This window comes from Mirounga leonina, unplaced genomic scaffold, assembly GCF_011800145.1.
Source record: "Mirounga leonina isolate KUSES-001 unplaced genomic scaffold, KU_Mleo_1.0 Mir_94, whole genome shotgun sequence".
Classification (NCBI taxonomy): Eukaryota; Metazoa; Chordata; class Mammalia; order Carnivora; family Phocidae; genus Mirounga; species Mirounga leonina.
In genome coordinates, this window is record NW_023270855.1 from 4,983,748 (window position 1) to 5,003,835 (window position 20,088).

General features: G+C 37.5%; 1 protein-coding gene across 6 annotated transcripts in view; it reads left to right on the plus strand.

Annotated features, from left to right (window-relative positions):
• The window catches only part of NR2C2 (nuclear receptor subfamily 2 group C member 2), a 97,411-nt gene that overhangs the window by 17,055 nt on the left and 60,268 nt on the right, over positions 1-20,088 (plus strand). The window contains exon 1 of one of the 6 annotated variants that reach the window (XM_034997600.1): positions 13,642-15,655. The exons of the other annotated variants lie outside the window; for them this stretch is intronic. The gene's annotated coding sequence lies outside the window, so the exon portion shown is untranslated. Of the gene's footprint in view, positions 1-13,641; positions 15,656-20,088 lie in introns of those variants that run through there. 6 annotated transcript variants of the gene reach the window in all.

A 20,088-nucleotide genomic window follows, 5' to 3' on the forward strand; every position in this document is an offset into this window, starting at 1 on the left:
AAAAAGAAAAGAAACCTATGTAAGGTCGGGACAGAGGCATGACGTAGCTGGTATGTTCGGGCACCTTGAGGTGTAAAGGAGGGAAGTAGTAGGGCCAGATCTTTTCACTCTATACCATGCAAGGGCTTTAGTGCATTTGAAGTTGGTATGATCATTCCCATTTTATAGGTGAGGAAACCAAGGCTCAAAGACAGGAGTAATTGGCTAATGGTACACTGACCTAGTTCTGTTCCACTTCTTCCAAAGTTCCTCCAATAACATGCATCCTACTGTAACCAGGAACCATTAGAAGGATTCACATTCACACTTTTGAACCAGTACTCATATTTCTAAGGCAAAGATGCAAATTTACCCAAAAAAAATGGACATTTAAAGAAAGAATTTAAAAAGTAAGAACACACATGCCAGTTTAAACAAACAAAAATGGTGAGCATATTTTCCAAATTTTGGATCAACCATTAACTTTAAGCCTAATCACCTCCTTCCCCCAGCAAATAGTGATTAATATTGACTGAAGATGAAAGCAGGTAGATTTCATAATTTTTTTTTAATATTGCATTTTTTAAAGGGTTATCAGAGCTGTGAAAGTGTTAAGTTTAAAGTGCTTGTGTTTATTTGTTGCTTTAGCTCGTGGTAGGAATAATTACCTTGGAAATCATTGTTGGTTTTTCAAAGAGTTAGGGTTATTTTGCATTTGATAAAGTTTCCAGTTGAAGCTGACTTGGAGACTGATGTATGGATCACTGCCCGAGAGGTCGTCATTAATTCTTTAGGGGAAGAGATTAGTATAGGAACTTAAAGTAGTAATCTATAGCAATTTATAGGCTAATCTAAGTTTTGTGTATGCAATCAGAAAATTTGCTAGCTAAAATTTTCTGTCAAATATCTTACTTCCTTCAGGAAATGGAATTTCATATATTAACTTAATGCAACTATTGTTTCCCATGACAAAAAAGTGCATTCTTAGGAGACATCTAAAGTAAAAGAAGGCATTGTTAATTTGGAGTGCAAAAGCAATCTTATTTAAAATATCCCCTTGATTTCCTTGCTTTTAGTTCAAGGGATAAGTATGTGTGTGTGTTCTTTGAAATTTTTGTTTGTTTTTGAAATTTTGAGTTTAATAACTTTAAACTACATATAATAACTATATAATATTAGATGAGCTAAAAGAGTAAGAGAGCCTACAGTTCATCATTTCAATGCTAAGTAGTAGTTGAGAGGGAATGAAGTATCTAAATTGAGGAGTTACTAAGAGTCACTTTTGGATAGTTGTTTATTCAGTCAGCAGACAGTGAAGGAACACACCCCTTCTTTGCCTGTTGGCCAGCGAGGGCACACAGGTAAATAATAGGCTGGGTGTCTGCTTACCAAGAGCTCTCTATCAAGAGTGGGGGGTCAAGCATAAGACGGGCCATACTAGAAGAGTGAATAGAAAAGGACAGGGTTTCCATAGTAGAAAAGAAGATCCGCAGGGGCCAGACAGATTGGGATTTAAATTCAGGCCCTGCCATTTGCTATGTGGGTGACTGCCTTGCTCCTCAGTTTCCTCATCTAGAAAATGGGAGTAATAATAGTACCTATCTCATGGCATTGTTGTGAGAAGTCATTGAAATAAAAATGTATAAAGAGCTTTAGTAGGTGCCATGCTTTTGCTCAATGAATGAGATACAGCAACATTGTCAATCATGTAAATGATTTTCTCTTAGGTCCCCAGATCAACCTTTTTGTCTCTAGACCAGATAAGTCATAAATACCAGGGTAAACTACAAAGGTTGGATAATACAAAGTAACAACTTGATGGCTTACGATGTTCTCAAATTTATTGAGTTATTCAGAGAGGCAGTTTAATATAGTGGTCAAGACTGTAGACTGTAGTAGAGTCAGTCAGATGGCCTAGATTTGAATCCTGGCCTTGCCACCTGAAGACTGTGTGACCTCTCTGTTTTTTTGGAATTGTTTATGAAGAATTAGTGTTAATTCTTTTTTAAATGTCTGGTAGAATTTAGCAGTGAAGCCATATGGGCTTGGGCTTTTCTTTGAAGGTAGCTTTTTGGTTACTAATTCAGTCTTTTTCATTTGTTGTACGTCTATTCATACTGTCTTTTTCTTTCTTTTCAAGTCAGTTTAGTAGTTGGTGTCTTTATGAGAATTTATTCATTTTATCTAAGTTATCTAACATGTTGGCATATAATTGTTTACAGTATTCCTTTATAATTCTTTTTATTTCTCTAAGTTCAGTAACAATTTCATTCATTTCTGAGTCTAGTAATTTTTAATCTTTTTTTGGTCAGTCTAGCTTAAGGTATGTCAATTTGTTGATCTTTTCAAAGAACCACCTTTTGGTTTCATTGATTTTCTCAATTGTTTTTGTATTGTCCATTCACTAATTTCCACTCTAAGTAAACCCTAATGAGATACTATTTTGCATCCACTAGAATGACTAGAAATAAAAAGTCAGATAACAAGTGCTGGTGAGGAGGTGGAAAAATTGGAAACTTCGTACATTGCTTATGGGAATGTGAAATGGTGTAGCCACTTTGGAAAATAGTCTGGCAGTTCCTCAAAAAGTTAAACATAGAGTTACCACATGACCCAACAATTCCATTCTTAGGTATACTGTTGACCCTTGATCAACACCAGGGTTGGGGTGCCAACGACTGTACAACCAAAAATCTATGTATAATTTTGACTCCCTGGAACTTAACTACTAAGAGCCTACTGTTGACCGGAAGCCTTACCAACAACACAAATAGTAAATTAACATATTTTTTATGTTATATGTATTATATAATATACCATATATTTACAATAGTACCTGACTTTTTCTTTTTTTCAGTATTTCTAGACTATTCATTTCATCTGCAAGTTTTTTCAAATTGTCACAAATCTCCAAAAAATTTACCCAAGTATTTATGGAAGAAAAATCTGTGCATTAGTGTACCATGCAGTTTGAACCTGTGTTGTTCAAGGGTCAACTGTATACCCCAGAGAAACAAAAACATGTCCACACAAAAACTTGAACACAAGTATTTATAGCAGTGTTATTAAAAATAGCCAAAAGGTAGAAATAGCCGATGTCCATCAACTGACAAATGGTTAACAAAGTGTGGTATATACATATAATAGAATATTATTCGACCATAAAAAGTAATGAGGTACTGACACATGCTAGGGCATGGGTGAACCTTGACGTTATACTAAGTGAAGAAGCTGGTCACAAAAGACCATATATTACATTATTCCATTCTTACGAAATGTCCAGAATAGGGAAATCTACAGAGATAGAAAGATTAGTGGTTGGTTAGGGCTGTGTATTCGGGGGTGATACCTAAAGAGGTTTCTTTTTTTTTTAAGATCTATGTATTTGAGAGGGAGAGCGTGCGCTTGTGCGCACAGAGGGAGAGGGAGAAGCAGACTCCCCGCTGAGCAGAGAGCCCAGTGCGGGCTCGATCCCAGAACCCTGGAATCATGACCTGAGCTGAAGGCAGACACTTAACTGACTGAGCCACCCAGGCGCCCCAAGAGGTTTCTTTTTGAGGTGATAAAATGTTGTAAAATTGACTGTGGTGATGATTGCATATTTCTGTGAATATACTAAAAACTACTTAATTGTATACTTCATGTGTGTAGATTATATGGTAGGTGAATTATATCTCAATAAAACTGTTTTTAGGGGTGCCTGGGTGGCTTAGTCAGTTAAGCATCTGCCTTCAGCTCAGGTCATGATCCCAGCCCCACATCAGGCTCCCTGCTCAGCAGGGAGTCTCCTCCCTCTTCCTTTCCCCCCACCCTGACTCATGCTATCTCTCTCTCTCTCTCAAATAAATAAATAAATAAAATCTTTAAATAATAATAATAAAACTTTTTTAAAAAACAGTACATAAGCAGCCAGATGCCACTGCCAAAATTAGAAAGTATTTTCCAGTATAAAAGAATAAAAAGAAATGGGGGGACAGAAACCTAAAGGGATTTGTGACAACTTTCACTTATTAATTAGAATTATCTACTTCCCAAAATAGTAAAGGATGATTTACATATACAATAAACTATGCATTAAAAAACAACCAATATACAGTTTGATTCCAGTTTTGTAAAATATTTATACCTAATATTTATAGCTATATACCATCTACTATGTAATACAGTGTGTCAGGTATTATGCTAAGCTTATCATCTCATTTAATACTTCCATTAACACTACAAGGAAAGTATTACTTTCCCCACTTTAAATGAGGAAACTGAGAGGTAGAGAGATGAGATTACTTTGCCAGGTTTCAAACTCCTGTGTGAGTGACATCAGAACCCAGGCCTTTAATCACTATCCAATAAGTTCATTTTTTAAAATATCCTAAATACTAACAGTGTTTTTAGTTTTCCAGGTTATGGACAATTGTCTTTATACAAACTTCATTTTCCAAGTTTTAATTGTAACACTTATTTAAACAATTCAACAAATTATTGATTCTTTCCATGGACAGAGTGTCAGAAGCGTGGCTAAATTCAAGCTTCTGCAAAATCTTTGTGCTATGGAGTTGACTATGAAACTTGATAAAGAACAATATGGTTAAATTTTTTTAAGATTTTATTTATTTATTTATTTTAGAGATAGAGTGCAAGTGAAGGGGATGAGCAGAGGAAGAGGGCCAAGCAGACTCCACTCTGAGCGCAGAGCCCAGCTTGGGGGCCTAATCCCACAACCCTGGGATTATGACCTGAGCTGAAACCAAGAGTCATCCATGTGCCCCCAATATGGTTAATTTTTAAAAAGGGATAGTTGAGAATTTGTAACTATAGCAGGAGAAGATTGAATCATACCTAATAATAGCATTAGTTTTGCTTTTCATTTATGAAATAAATGGATTTTTGAAAGGGCTTCACTATTTTTTAAGCATTTAAAATTTCCCTCTATAGCTGGAAATAATAAAACACACAAACATCCAGACTTAGTGTTTCTTCATATTGCCTACATGAAATAAAGACACTTTTTAACTCAATGTTTTGAGTCAGAAAAATTTAGGAGTTAACTCGTTGGAGCATTTTGAGTTACTTACTGGTTGGCAGAAAGAGCCCATTCATTCACCCAAACTGTAAGTTGAGTGTATGTTTACGCAGTGGGAGGGTGGTGGCTTCACAGATCTTGGCAAGGCATTTTCCTGGCCCCAGGCTGTCTAAGGGGCTCTCAGCCATCAGATCCTCTTTGAATAGGAAGGTCCTGTCACCACAGAGAAAATAGCCAGATTCTTACGACCCCATTATTCTTTTATCAGCAGGGCTTGCATCACCATTGGAGAAAACAACTTTCCATATAAGGGAATGTTTAAAAACATATGGCTCTCCCGGTTCTTGAATAGAACTCCGTACTGGCAAAGCTACATCCTCAAGTGGGAAAAAACAGTCATTGCTCAGGTTTCAGGTTTCCAGTGTCCTCAGAAGACCAACTCATTACATTAAATTCTGTTATTCTGCCCTCGTACAAGCTGGACATTTAAGTTTTAATTTTCTTGTCGAAGTGAAGTACATATACATAGACTTGAAAGTTGGCCAATACTATGTTCGGCTTGAAATAGGAAACAGCAAGCTCCTGAACCACCCTTACCCTTCCTTATCCCCAAGTCTCCCTCTCTAAATTTGATTTCTTCTGGTATTTAACTCCTTATTTCTAAAAATAACCTTCCCCTGCCCTTTTTTGTTTTTTAAATCAGTGTTAGACATTGTCCTTTTGGGGGGGAAGAAGTGTTGTGTTTTGTTTTGTAGTAAAATACCAAGTTCACCATTATAACCATTTTTAAATGTCTGGTTCTGTGGTGTTAAGTTCACATTCACATTATTCAGCAGCCATCACCATCATCCATCTCCAGAACTTTTCAAATTCCCAAACTGAAACTCTGTACTCCTTAACATTAACTGCCATTCCTCTTCCCCTCTGCCTCAGCAACCACCATTTTTTTCTCTATGAATTGGACTACTGTAGGTACCTCATATAAGTGGAATCATAATATCTGTCCTTTTTGATAGGCTTATTTCATTTAGTATAATATCCTCAAGGTTCATTAATGCTGTAGCATATATTAGAATTTTCCTCCTTTTTAGGGATGCCTAACTGGCTCGGTTAGTAGAGCATGCATCTCTTAATCTCAGGGCCGTGAGTTCATGCCCAATATTGGGCATAGAGCTTACTTAAAAAAAAAAAAATACATATATATATATATATATATATATATATATATATATATATATCTTCCTTTTTTTAAAAAAGGCCAAAAAATATTCCATTGTGTATATGTTACATTTTGTTATCAGTTCATCTGTCCATGGACACTTACGTTGCTTCCACCTCTAGGCTACTAAGAACAATGCAGCTATGAATATGGGTGTATGGGTGTACAAATACCTCTTCAAATCCATGATTTCAGTTTTGGGGGTATATACCCAGAAGTGGAATTGCTGGATCATATGGTAATTCTATGTTTAATTTGTTGAAGAACCACCATACTATTTTCCTTAGCAGCTGCACCATTTTATATTTCTGTCAGCAGTGCACAAGGGTTCCGATTTCTCCCCATTCTCCCAAACACCTGCTATTTTCTGCTTTCTTTTTTATAATTGCCACCCCAGGGAAGTATGAAATGATATTTCATTTTGGTTTTGATTTACATTTCCCACATAATCAGTGATGTTGAACAGTTTTTCATGTGCTTATTGACCATTTGTATATCAATTTTTTTTTAAAGATTTTATTTATTTATTTGAGAGAGAGAATGAGATAAAGCGTGAGGGGGGGAGGGTCAGAGGGAGAAGCAGACTCCCCGCTGAGCAGGGAGCCCGACGCGGGACTCGATCCCCAGACTCCAGGATCATGACCTGAGCCGAAGGCAGTCGCCTAACCAACTGAGCCACCCAGGCGCCCTGGATATCAATTTTAGAGATCCTCTTTATTCAAGACTTTTGCCCATTTTTTAATTGAGTAGTTCTATTAAGTTGTGGGAGTTCTTTACATATTCTGGATAGTAAAGTTCATCAGACATAAGCTTTATAAATATTTTCTCCCATTTTGTGGGTTGTGTATTCACTCTCTTGATAGTGCCGTTTGAAGGACAAAAAAAAGTTTTTAGTTTTGATGAAGTTCATTCATTTTTTTTCTTTTGCTACCTGTGCCTTTGGGGCCATATCCATGAAATCACTGCCAAAATCATTGTCATGCTTTTCCCCTATATTTTCTTCTAACAGTTTCATAGTTTTGGCTCTTATGTTTTAGGTTTATGATCCATTCATATATGGAATAGCATAAGGGGCCAACTTCATTCTTTTGCATGTGGATATCCAGTTTTCTTGGCACCATTTGTTGAAAAAACTGTCCTTTCCCCCACTGAATGGTCTTAGCCTCCTTTTTGAAAATCATATGACACATATGCAAGGATTTATTTCTGGGTTCTCTATTTTTTTTAATTATGGTAAAAGCCATATAAAATTTACCATCTTAACCATTTTTAAGTATACACAGTAAAGTACATTCACATTGTTCTGCAGTGGATCTCCACAACTTTTTTATTTTGTAAAACTTAAACTCTGTATCCACTAAACAATTACCCATTTTCCTCTCTTCCCAGCCCCTGGCAACCATCATTCTTTCTATGAATCTGACTACTTTTTATACTTCATATATATGGAGTGGAATCATAAAGAACTTATCTTTTTGTGACTGGCTTAGTTTTAGCATAATATCCTCAAGGTTCTGAAGTCAATTCTGTTCCACTAGTCAGTATGTTTGTTTTTATCCCACTACCATACAGATTTGATTATTGTAGCTTTGCATTAAGTTTTGAAATCAGGAAGGGTGAGACATCAAACTTTGTTCTAATTTTTTGAGATTGTTTTAGCTATTTTTGGGTCCCTTGACATTCCATATGAAAGTTAGGGTGGGTTTTTCTATTTCTATAAAAAACATTGTTGGGATTTGAATCCCTAGGGATTACATTGAATCTGTTAGATGGCTTTGGGTAGTATTGACATCTTAAAAATATTAAATTTTCCAATACATGAACATAGTATGTGTTCCATTTATTTATGTATTTAATTTCTTTCAGCTGTGTTTGTAGTTTTCAGTGTTTAAGTCTTTTACTTCCTTTGGGTAAGTTTATTTTTAAGCATTTTATTTTTGTGCTATTGTAAATGGAATTGTTTTCTTAATTTCCTTTTATCATGTTCATTGTTAATGTATAGAAATGTGACTGATTTTTATGTGTTGATTTTGTATCCTGCGACTTTAATGGTTTATTAGTTCTAACAGTTTGTCCGTGTGTGTGTGTGTGTGTGTGTAATCTTTAGGATTTTCTATATGGAAGATCATATCATATGTGAATAGAGATAATTGTACTTGTTTTTTTCCAGTGTGGGTGCCTTTTGTTATTTTTCTTGCCTAACTGCTCTGGCCAGAACTTCCAATATAATTTAGTGGAAGTGAGGGAGGGCATACTTGTCTTCCTGACCTTAGAGGAAAATTTTTCAGTGTTTCATCACAGAATATTGTATTAGCTGTGGGGTTTTGTTTTCTTTTTTTTCACATTTGACCTTTATTATGTTAAGATAGTTTCCTTCTAGGGGCACCTGGGTGGCTCAGTCGTTGGGCGTCTGCCTTCTGCTTGGGTCATGATCCCAGGGTCTTGGGATTGAGCCCTGCATCAGGCTCCCTGCTCCGCGGGAGGCCTGCTTCTCCCTCTCCCACTTCCCCTGCTTGTGTTCACTCTCTCACTGTGTCTCTCTTTGTCAAATGAATAAATAAAATCTTTAAAAAAAAAAAAAAAAAGATAGTTTCCTTCTATTCCTGCTCTGCTGAATGTTTTTGTGAAGGAGTGTTGAATTTTGTCAAATGCATTTTCTCCATTAATTGAGATTATCTTGTGTTTTTTCCCTTTCATCCTGTTAATGCAGTATATTGCATTGATTAATTTTTGTATGTCATACCATCCTTGCATTGCAGGAATAAGTCCCATTTGGTCATGACGTGCAGTATTTTTACCATGCTGCTGATAATCAGTTTGCTACTGTTTTGTTTGAGGAATTTTCATTGGTATTCATAAGGGACACTGGGCTGTAGTTTTCTTTTCTTGTAGTGTCTAATGCTAGCCTCATAGAATGAGTTTGGGAGTATTCCTTCCTCTTCAGTTTTTTGGAAGACTTTGAGAAGGATTATTGTTAATTCTACTTTAAATGTTTGCTAGAATTCACCAGGACTGGTCCAGGGCTTGTTTATGTTACTTACTTTATTTTTATTTATTTATTTTTTGAGAAGGGTGTTGATTAATAATGATTCATTCTTCTAGTTAGTTATAGGTCTGTTGAGATTTCTATTTCTTCATGATTAAAAGTTGGTAGGGTTGTATGGTTGTTGGAATTTGTCCATTTCATCCAGGTTGCCCAGTTTGTTGGCATGCAGTTATTCATAGTACTCATTTACAATCCATTTTATTTCTGCAAAATCAGTAGTAATGTTTGCACTTTCATTTCCAAGATTAGATATTTTTTGGCTTACTATTATGGATGAAGAAATTTTAGTTTTCATTCAGCACCTCCCATTTCCATCTCTCCTCCCTTCATTCTCTCATTAAATTATATCCTCTTTGCATTAATTAATGTTCTGTTACCCAATTATGACACTTAGTACAAATACTTCCTAGTGTCTCCAGTATTGTAAAAATTATAAAATTGTAAAACCCTGTTTTCCATACAAATACATCAGAGGAATTTTCAGTTTCCTCTTTTTTTTTTTTTCCATGAAAACATTCCTTCTAAAGCCCTCTGATCTCCTGCTCCAGTCCTTACTGATTGCTTTTTGGGCCTGCTGCACAGCTGTCATTCTTGACTTCTCTCGTTTGGAGTCTTTGTTTCCTTGAGTCCATGTTTTTTTCCTTAAAAAAAAAAAAAAATGGGGGCGCCTGGGTGGCTCAGTCGTTAAGCATCTGCCTTCGGCTCAGGTCATGATCCCAGGGTCCCGGAATCGAGCCCCACATCGAGCTCTCTGCTTGGCAGGAAGCCTGCTTCTCCCTCTCCCACTCCCCCTGCTTGTGTTCCCTTTCTCTCTGTCAAATAAATAAAATCTTAAAAAATAATAATAATAATTAAATAAAAATGGAAGTAACATGCTTCAAAAGCTTCCTAGGAAAGGGTACATCAGAGGTGAATTTTTTTAATTTAATTTTTTTTTTCATTTTATTTATTTGAGAGAGAGCACAAGCAGGGGGAGGCAGAGAGAGAGAGTGAGAAGCAGACTCCCCGCTGAGCAGGGAGCCCGATGCGGGGCTGGATCCCAGGACCCTGAGATCATGACCTGAGCTGAAGGCTGACACTTAACCGACTGAGCCACCCAGGCGCCGCAGTGAATTCTTTTTAGATCTTACACAGTTGACCCTTGAACACCATGGGTTTGAACTGCTTAAGTCCACTTATATGCAGATTTTTTCAGTAAATACAGTACTATAAATGTATTTTCTCTGAATTTTTTTTACATTTTTTAAGTTTTCGCTTTGTTTTGTTTTTTAAGTAATCTCTACACCCAACGTGGGGCTCAAACTCCCGACTCCAAAGATCAAGAGTTATATGCTTTTCCAGCTGAACCAGCCAGGCACCCCCTTCCTTATGACTTTCTTAATAACATGTTCTTTTTTCTAGCTTACTTTTTTGTAAGAATAGAATATATAATACATAAAACATACAAAATATGGGGCGCCTGGGTGGCTCAGTCAGTTAAGTGTCTGCCTTCAGCTCAGGTCGGGATCCCGGGATCCTGGGATCGATCCCTGCATTGATCACCTCATCAGGCTCCCTGCTCAATGGGGAGTCTGCTTCTCCCTCTCCCTCTGCCCCTCCCCCTGCTCGCTCTCTCTCTCTCTCAAATAAATAAAAATCTTTGAAAAAAATATGTGTTAATCAACTTTATGTTATCAGTGAGGCTTTGGGTCAGCTGTAGGCTATTAGTAATTAAGTTTTGGGGGAGCCAAAATTATACGTAGATTTTCCAACTACACACAGAGTTGATGCCCCTAACTCATATGCAAGGGTCAGCTATATATCTAAACATGTCTTTATTTACACCCACATGTTTAATAGTTAGACTAAGAGTAGAACTCTAAGTTTTTAGAAAATAATTTTACCTCAGAATTTGAGGCATCATTTTATTGTCTTCCAGCGTGGAGTGTTGGTTTTGAAAAGGCTGTTTGTACTCTTGATCTTGTAGGTGACCTTCCCTCTCTCTCTCTCCCTCTGTTTCTCTCTGTTTCTTTCTCTTTCATTCTGCCTCCTTTTATACTTCCCTCCACCCCTATTGTTAATATTTTTTCTTCATCCCTGTTCTGAAATTTCACATTATCTCTTGATGTAGTTACTCTTTCATATATTGTACTGGTACTCAGAAAGTCTCTTCAAATCTAGGAAATTGTTGTATACTAGTTCTCTGATAATTTCTTCCCTCAGTATTTTTCTAGTCTCTTTCCAGAACTAATTAATTGGATTTTGGATCTCTTGAACTAACCTTTTCAATTACTCATCTTTTCTCTCCTATTTCCAACTCTGTCTACTTCAGGGATAGTTCCTGATTTATATCTGTCTTCGGCCTTTAGCAATTGCACGAGTATATCATTTAATCTTGCTTTGCCAATTTCTCCACCGGTCAAATGGGGTTAATGTTTATATTTACTTTATAGAGGATCACTGTGAGAATTAAATGAGTTAATGCATATAAAGCATGGCACGTAGCAAATAATACCTTGTGGCAAAGAGTAAACACCCCAACTCCTGCTGCTGCTGCTGGTGTACTGTTCTTTAAACACTTTTTTCATTTTGTTTTGAGCATCAGCACTCAGACATTTCAATTTGTACACAATTCTTGAGATATGTACTGAATATTTAAAAAGCCAAGTAGTTGTGGTTCTTTTCTAAGTAGTTATTCCAGCTTAAAATTTGAAAGTAAATTTTCCTTACAAGTTATCAATTGCCAGTATCTTCAAATATTGATATTACATGATAAGCCCCATTAATTAACAATTTAATGTCATATACATACATTGTCAGTCTTTCACAGCGCATTAACAAAGTTACTAGGAAAAGTGGACTAGCACTACCCAAAGATGTTTCAGAGTGCAAGCAGTTCTGACAGGGACAGCCAAGATCAAGGAGTGTTCTTTAGAAAACAGTTCTACTAAAAACAACATGGGGAACAGAAGTAAGTTAAAATGTTCAAGGCATAGTAAATGTACAAGTGTGACTCCAAATTGCCGTTTAGTGTGTTCTATTTAATAGGATATAAAAACTACCTCCCATCTATGGAATGTTAAGCTGACACTTAAGATAAAGTGTTAACACATTCAATATCTCACTGTTTTCAGGCTGTACCCAAAAAATAAACAACCAGCAAATGATTTTACCTAAAAAAATAAAAAAGTCATTTACACTTTAAAAATGGGATGAGGTGGGATTCCTTTCCTAAAAGCATTACTAGAGGGGCGCCTGGGTGGCTCAGTCGTTAAGTGTCTGCCTTCGGCTCAGGTCATGTTCCCAGGGTCCTGGGATTGAGCCCCACATTCGGCTCCCTGCTTGGCGGGAAGCCTGCTTCTCCCTCTCCCACTCCCCCTGCTTCTGTTCCCTCTCTCGCTGTGTCTCTGTCAAATAAATAAATCTTCAAAAAAAAAAAACCTTACTAGAGCTACTGAAAACATTTGTATCTACAAAATAGTTGATAAAAATATTCCTCTGGGTTGTACAGGAAGGGAGATGGACCCCTGATAAGACAGGTTATATGATATTAATCAAACTTAGCCTCTTTCTCTCCTGCTTCTTCAGAGGCTGGACTCTCCTCATTCTTAGTTTCTCTGTTTTTTACGGAAAAACCGTCTTTAGTTTCCTGGTAAACTACTCCCTTTGCTCCCCTTTTCCCCTTGGTGCACTTTTTTCGTCTGAACATTTATGGTTTCCTGCCCTTTTGGCTTCATTTCCACTGCAGGTTTAGCTGACAACCTCCTGGATCCCCTGGGCTCCCCTGACTCCACCCCTTCAGAGTAGCTGACCTTCTTCCTTTGGGCTTCCTGGAGGTCAGGGGTGAACCAGACAGAGCCTTTGCGAGGCTGGGCCGCCAGAGTGGCTGTAACCCACCGCAGGGGTGGGGGTAGAACCAGATGGAACTGTATGGCAGCTTTTTATTGTCTCTTTTTGCTCTTTCTAGTTTTCCTTTGCTTTTACATAGTTGCTGTGTTATCCAAGTTCTTTTGTTTCTTTTAGTTTCTTTCATAGGAAGCTTTCCTCAAATGATTAATGATCCTTGTTTTTGGTTCACATTTAAGAATGAAGCACTTACAATTGAAAACAAAAAAGTGTTTAAGGCTTGTCAACTAGTTTGGTTTGATTTTACTTTGGGGTGATTACATAGTCACCCACACATTTTGTTTGGAGGGTGCCCCAGATGTCACTATAGGTTTCTTTTCTGAGGCCATTCGTTTTTTCTTGTCAAGAATTCTTCAGTTTCGGGGCGCCTGGGGGGCTCAGTTGGTTAAGTGTCTGCCTTCAGCTCAGGTCATGATCCTGGGGTCCTGCCCAGGCATTGGGCTCCCTGCTCAACAAGGAGCCTGCTCCCCCTGCTTGTGCTCGCTCTCTCTCTCTCTGACAAATAAAAATCTTTAAAGAATAAAAAATAAAAAGAAAAAAGAATTGTTCAGTTTTCTGTCTGAGATATACACCTAATGCCAGTATTTTTTGCAGCTGCTGCTGCTGTTGTTTAAAAGGTGTGGCACAAGGAAGGGGGTTGGAGGTTTACCTTCAGTACTTTTACTTAATCTGCCTCTTTGAAAACAGAAGACAGGGCTCCTCCTTCGCTGTGAAAATGTGTTTGATGTCCCTGGGTCTGGGGCCTCTTTGGTTCAACTTATCCACTGACTATATTTCTTTATTCTGCAGTGAATGAGGAGGTGATGCTTTTGCTTATGGTGGTGAGTTCCTGGCTGCACCACAGCCAGTCCCCTAGATTTTAGCCTGTTTCTCAGCCCAGCTTTCTGTGGGACCTAGAATTCTAGTACTGAGCATTTCTGGGGTCCTGGGGTAGGAATTCATTTTCTAGCCCCTCTGTAGTCCCTGGAATTCAGCTTTGTTCATTCTGCTGAGTCGGTTTCTTTTGTTTTGTTTTTTTTAAAGCCGGGCAAAGTCATAAAGACTTAACTGTATCCATATTTAAGTAGTTGTTACATGATTATTGAAGAATATAAAGATAGGCCCTGTCACATAAATTGAGAGAAAAGAGTTTTTTTTAAGATTCCAGCAAATCTGTACCCCGTAGTTTAACATTAGGGGTACATAGGGAATTTAATGTTATCATGAGAACAAATTTAGGCAGCTGTTGTTGCATGAAGAGATGTAGAACCACCCAGAGCAATTTTTCAAGAATCCATAAATACTTTCTTGTTAAATATTGGTTTAAAAACTACAGCACCCCCAATCACCCAAAAGTCTAGCACTCAAGCGGACCACCCATTTACAGCATTCTTCTAACACCAGTGGTATTCCAAAAGTGACCAAACTAGGATTAAAACATTCAGCAACTATCTTTTTCCTGCCCTAATACAAAGCCCTAGGGACTAAGTCATTTACATTTTAAGTAGCTAGCAGCATTTCACTATCTGTAATATAAATTTGATTCATTGATACAATTACTAATCAGAGCCGTGTTATAGTCCATTTCTACTAAAGTTCCAGAATAAACTTGGAGTATTTCCTGTATTCTCTCTTGCATGCTATTACATTTCATTTCAGATGTTCTACTTTCATTCAGTCTAAACAAGACTAGTATTGGTCAATAGCAAATTTATCAAGCCAAAAATTTTAGTTTTAGATTATAGGTCTGGAGGGGAAAAAAAGCTCTTGGACTTCACTCTGTATACACAATTGATTTTCCTCATGATAAACTATCAACTCATGAAGAATAACAGTTTTACTGCTTCAAAGTAAAGAAGACTATAAGAACCTTTTTCCTCTTTTTCAATTAAAAAAATTATGGGACAAAAGTCAAGTTTGCATTTTTTATAGCATAAATTACCAGCAAGGCCCAGACCTAGTAATCAAAAATTAAATAAAATCTCAAAATTTAAAACCAAGAAACAAGCTAAATCGCACACATATTTCAACCAAACAAATATTGAAATATTTCCCAAATAAAAACATAAGCACAATTATTATATTCCATGGTTCAGGGAAGCAGCATTAAGGATTCATGCCATAAGTTTATTTATAAACATATCAAGCATATTGAATTCAAGAGTTTGATCCATTTTTCAGAGATTGCAAGACTGCACCTTTTAAAATGCTCCTTTTCACATCTGTTTAATGGATTAATTAAAACATCCTTATTTCTTAAGTAGTTGGTATCTTGCTATAAAAAAAAAAAGGTGCAACAAATCAGATCCAAAGTACACAGTTGTCATAATTAGTAACCGTCACATGTTTTCCACTGAAAATGGCAAATTCTTCCCAGGGCCCTCCTCATAGTGGCTCCTGTGGGCCACAGAAGTTGCGAACCTTCGGATACTCTATCCCAGCATAGTGCTATCGGAAGTTCTGTGAGAGGCGCAGAGACCCAAGACGGAAGAAATGGCAGCACCACACCAAGTCCTCCTCTCACTGGGTTGGTTTCCATTCCACCTTCTGCTTTCCATTTTCCTGAAGTCTGTTAATATTTGTGATCCACTGTCACCTTCTTGACTATCCTTTCTGTCCTTGTGGGTCTGTACATTTTTTTAATCCTTACTCATAACTTAAATGTGATTTGGAAAGGAATAGAGATGATAAATGAATGTGAGTGTATTTTGGTATCAAGTTTAGCATAGCCTCATGAAGGGAATTGGGAGTAAGGCCCCTCCTTTTCTACTTTTTATGATAATTTATGTAAAATTGCAGGGTTTTTTGGTTCTTAAATGCCTGTAGAACACACCAGTAAAACTATTAGGGTGTGGAAAGATTTTTAACTACTTAGTTTCTTTAATAATTAAAGGACTGTTCAGATTTTGTTATTTGTAATTGACTCAGTTTTAATAAGTTCTACCTTTTTCTAAGAATTTGTTTTAAGTTTTCAAGTTTATTGGCATACCATTGTTCAAAATAACTTTGTTTTGTATTTTAATATTTGAAGCAACTCTAGTTATAGCCCCTTTTCATTCGTAATTGTATTTGTAATAATGTAATAATGTAGTAATGTAATAATCTCTTTTTTCCTTGATTGGTTTCATGAGAGAATCATTTTATCTCTGATTATTATTGTCTCTATTATTTTCTTCCTTCTGCTTTTTGGCACTTATTTTGGTATTCTTTTTCTAAATCCTTGGGATGGATCTTAGCTTATTGATTTCTCAGCCTTTCTTCTTTTCTGTATAAGCATTGAGCTATCTACTATCGCCTGAATAGACCTCTAGCCATATCCACTTCCAGGCAGCCAATGATTATCTTCCTATTGTTTTAGATTGATTTGCACTCTCTAGAATTTTCTGTGAAAGAAGTTATACAGTATGTACCCCTTACTGTCTGACTTTCATTCCACATAATTATTTTCAGACTCATCCATGTTTTATATGTATCAGTAGTTCATGCATTTTTTTATGGTGTATCCATTGTATGGAAATACTGCAAGGTGTTTTTTTATCCTGAATGGATAAACATCTTTTTTTTAAAGATTTATTAATTTATTTGTGAGAGTGTGTACACATGCATGTGTGCACAAGTGGGGGATGGACAGAGGGAGAGGATGAGGGAGAGAATCTCAAGCAGGCTCCCCACTGAGTGTGAAGGCTGGTTCGGGGCTCAATCTCACAACCCTGAGATCATGACCTGAGCTAAAATCAGGAGGCGGACACTTAACTGACTGAGCCACCCAGGGGCCCCCCAATAAACGCTTTTATCCTAAATGAATAGACATTTGAGCTGTTTACTTTTTTTGACTACTACAGATAAAGATGTTATGAACATTTCTGTACAAATGTTCATGAGAACATATGCTTTCATTTCTCTTGGATAGATAGCTAGGAGATAGATAGCTACTTGCTGGGTCATATATGGTAATTTTTAAGAAACTGCCCAGTTGATTTCCAAAGTAGTTTGTAAAATTTTATATTCCTACCAGTTGTATATAAGAGTTCTAGTCGCTCTACAGCTTTGCCAACACTTGGTATGGCCAGTCTTGTTAATGTTAGGCATTCTGGTAGATGTTTACTGGCTCCTCATTGTGGTTTTGCTTTGCATTTCTCTAATGTTGAGTGTCTTTCATGCGCGTATTTGCCATCCATGTATCATTTTTCATATGTTGAAATCTTTTGCCAATTTTTTTGAGTTATTAAATTTTGAGAGTTCTTTATGTATTCTGGGTATATGTCCTTTATCAGATACATGGTTTCTGAATATTTTCTTATAGTCTGTGGGTTTATCTTTTCATTCTCTTAACAGTGTCTTTTGAAGAACACAGTTTTTTTATTTGGATGAAGTCTAATTTATCAGTTTTTTATTTTATGAATTATGCTTTTGATGTCATATCAAAATCTTTACCTAACTCAAGATCACAAAGATTTTCTCCTGTGTTTTCTCTAGCAATTTTATAGTTCCAGGTTTTGCTTTTATAATTACCTTTTGTAATTTTTTTTAAAAGATTTTATTTATTGGGCGCCTGGGTGGCTCAGTTGGTTAAGCGACTGCCTTCGGCTCAGGTCATGATCCTGGAGTCCCGGGATCAAGTCCCGCATCGGGCTCCCTGCTCGGCGGGGAGTCTGCTTCTCCCTCTGACCCTCCCCCCTCTCATGCTCTCTCTATCTCATTCTCTCTGTCAAATAAATAAATAAAATCTTTAAAAAAAAAGATTTTATTTATTCACTTGAGAGAGAGCAAGCAAGCATGAGTGGGGTGAGAGGCAGAGGGAGAGGGAGAAGCAGACTCCCCGCTGAGCAGGCAGCCCGAAGCAGGGCTTGATCCCAGGACGTAGAGATCATGACCTGAGCTACCCAGGCACCCCTATAATTTTTTTTTTAACTTAATATAGTCAGAAAATCTGGTTGTATGATAGCAGTTCTTGAAGTTTGTTTTAGCTTGGTGTGTTACCTTCCAGGTTTTTTTCCTAAGTATTTATGTTCATGTGTATGTAGCTACAGAAATACATTTGACCCTTAAACAACATGGGGGCTTATGGGTGCCGCGCCAACCTCCACACAACTGAAAGTCCATGTATAATTTTTGACTCCCCAAAAACTACTAATAGCCTACTGTTGACTGGAAGCCTTATAAATAACATAAAAGTTGATTCATACATATTTTGTATGTTGTATGTATTATATATCATATTCTTACAAGAAAGTAATTTAGAGAAAAGAAAATGCTATTAAGAAAATCATAAGGAGGGATGCCTGGGTGGCTCAGTTGGTTAAGCGTCTGCCTTCAGCTCAGGCCATGATCCCAGAGTTCCTGGATCAAGCCCCAGACCAGGCTCCCTGCTCAGTGGAGAGTCTGCTTCTCCCTCTGCCCGTCCCCCCCTGCACATGTGCTCTCACTCTCTCCATCTCTCAAATAAATAAATAAAATCTTTAAAAAAGAAAATCGTAAGGAAGGGGTGCCTGGGTGGCTCAGCCAGTTGAGCGTCCAACTTTTATTTTCTGCTCAGTTGTGATCTCAGGGTCTTGGGAACACCCGTGTTGGGCTCCATGCTCAGTGGGGAGTCTGCTTCAGTTTCTCTCCCTCTGATCCTCCCCCTGCTCTTGCTTTTTCTCTCTCTAGTAAATAAATCTTAAAAAAAAAAAGAGAGAGAGAGAGAGACTTTCAATGGATTTGACAAAGCAGCTTTACCCAACTTGGGCCCCGGGATCATCTCAGATGCCCAGTGAAGAGAATTCCCAGGAAGGCTCAGCTGCCTCTCAAACTATCTCCAAAGTGTTAATAAAGAACTTTAGTAAATTGACTCTCGACCCTAGTGTCAAACTCCTTCCCCTCTACCAGAATATCCACCCCAACAGCAGGACAGAGAAGAAACCACAGGGGCTCTTTGACCGCATCCTCAGCAGCAGGACAAGAGGTGGAGTAAGGACTTTGCTAACTGCTTGGAAAGAAAGGATGGAAAGGATGATGCTATTGATTCAGTACCAGTGCTACCCCAACCAGCGATCCATGCATGCTTCAGAAGGAAATTGAGGGTGAATCAAGAGTGGAAAGATTTAGATGTATGTAGCTGTCATTATTACCTGTATCATAAAGATCTTTCTGAGGATACCAGCATGGAAACAATTATGACATGCAGCCGATGGAAACCTAGACTTTATTCTTGTGCTGCTGCTTCTCGCTAGTAATTTTAGGATCATTATGCAGCAGCTTGGGAAAGCTGCTCTATGTTAGGACAAACTGTACAATATTTTGATAATCTATGATACAAGCTGTCTTTTTTGTATCGTTTCTACCTGGGGATACCAGTAATTTGTGAGGAATCCTGTAGTTTGCATTTGAATGGCTTCAGTATACTTCCACTTTTTTATTGACCTAAGGAAGCACTAACAGGTTTTGAATGTTGCCTGTGTGTTTGAGAAGCCTGAAATGATTAAGAGAAAACCTAACATCAAATTGGAAGCCAAGTAACTTGTGCAGAAGGAATACACAGAAAACTTTGGGTGGTTTGGTTAGAGCATAATTAGGGCAGGGTGCATATGCTAGATTTTCTGGTTTTCAAAAATTGTAATAAAATTTTTTTTATGTGCTATGCTGTTTAAATTGTCAGTAGCAAATGTGTGTGTAGAGGATCTTATTAAAACTGAGACTTAGGGCTCCTGGGTGGCTCAGTTGGTTAAGCGACTGCCTTCGGCTCAGGTCATGATCCTGGAGTCCCGGGATCGAGTCCCGCATCGGGCTCCCTGCTCGGCGAGGAGCCTGCTTCTCCCTCTGACCCTCCCCCCTCTCATGTGCTCTCTCTCTCATTCTCTCTGTCAAATAAATAAATAAAATCTTTAAAAAAAAAAACTGAGACTTATTTGGGGGGAAAAAAGGAAAAAAAAAAGAAAGACAATCATACGGAAAAGAAAATATGTTTACAGTACCACACTG